The sequence below is a fragment of the Oreochromis niloticus genome, linkage group LG18 (assembly GCF_001858045.2).
Source record: "Oreochromis niloticus isolate F11D_XX linkage group LG18, O_niloticus_UMD_NMBU, whole genome shotgun sequence".
In the NCBI taxonomy this organism is placed as follows: Eukaryota; Metazoa; Chordata; class Actinopteri; order Cichliformes; family Cichlidae; genus Oreochromis; species Oreochromis niloticus.
Window position 1 is genome coordinate 12,899,514 of NC_031982.2, and position 1,721 is coordinate 12,901,234.

Here is a 1,721-nt window from a genome sequence, read left to right on the forward strand (position 1 = left end):
TAGTGGACTGTGAGAAAAAAGGACTGCAAATGGTTTCAGGTGTTACTGTGCTTTTAAATGTTTTCAAATTTCACAAATGAGAAGCGTGTGTATATAAGATTTTTTTGAATTCATTAGTTTAAGGTGTAAGGTTTTTAGTGAAGTATGGGGGTATTACTTGCAAATGTGAAGCACGTGTGGAGACCTACCTGGCTCTGTGTAGGGGCCAGAGAAAACAAAACGTGTGCTCAGATCTGTTTCTCAGATTGGTTTGATTTTTCCCAGTTCAAAAATAAACAAAAAACGATGCAGACGTGATATCTGAAACTGATTCTAAGTGTTGAATTTGCATTTAATAGATTTTCACTGTCGTTTTAAACACGAGGGCCACAGACATGTCAGTGCAAGTGAAGGAGGCCGTCATTAGACTGAAAGAACAAAATAAATCTATCAGGAGAGGTAAAATCAACAATTTGGTTCTTTAAAAGAAGGAATGCACTGGGTCAGTTCAGCAACACTAAAAAAACCTGCAAGACCACAGAAGACAACTAAAGATGAAACCAAGATTAACGTGTAACACATGGTCTGTCCCAAAAGGTGGAGGCACCATCATGGCATTGACCATCTATGGTTGCCAGTGATACTGGGTCACTGGTGTTTACTGATGATGTGACTGCTGATAGAAGCAGCAGGATGAATTATAAAGTGTACTCACTGTAAAGATTGCTGCAAAACTAATTGGGCAGTGTAAACCGATAATGACCCAAAAGGAAACTACAAAAGCAATGGCCAAGTCAGTCACTTGACCTCAACACAACAGTGCATCCATTTCAGTTACTGAGGACAAAACTGAAGTCAGAGTCCAACAAACAAGTACTAACAGTGTGTGCAGCAAAGAGCTAGCAGAGCATCTCAATGGAGGAAACAGCATTTGGTGAAGTCTATTTGTACTCGACTTCAGGCAGATATTCACTAACTCCAAGCATTAAAAACATAACCTGACAACTTACATTACGAGTTTTGTGTTGTCCAGTTAATATTGAGGTCCTTAAAATTGGGCACTACAACTCCTAAACAATTATTGCAAATGTTTTATTAAAGCCCTTGAATTCCAGCTGAAAATCAGGACTTCAGCTATCATTGCATTTAAAATTAAACATTATGTTAAATATTTTGGTGCACAGAAGCAAAACTGCAAAAATTGTCTTTATCCAACAAATTCTGGACCTAACTGTACACATGCACGGCTGCATTGCAGAGACATTAAGAATGAAGGTTCGTGTGGACGTCTCAGGCAGTCACAGATTCAGGATTTGTAATGACAGAAAATGTGCTGATTTTAAAACCTTGTGAGCAGATAAACTGAAAGTTAAAGTGCAGAAATTATAACTGACATAACAGATTTTTATAAAGATGTATAAAAATGCAGCAGATAATTTTTTACGTCTTTAAACATGGCTGGAAAACATTTGAGTAGATCAAACAGATCCTGATTCACCCAGGTAATGCAGTATATTCAAAAACCAAGACACTAAAAAGGGGAAGGTTTTGTTAATAAAAATGGCACATTTATTGCTACATTACTGTTATATACACAACAGCTCTCAATATCTACTTTATATATAAAAAAATAGGAAACTGGAGGCACTTTGAGGACATAGCCTACATAGATGTTGTCCCCAAACATGAGTGAAGACAGATCTGTAGCAGGTCATCTGTTGTGGTGGACAGAAAGGGTCAGG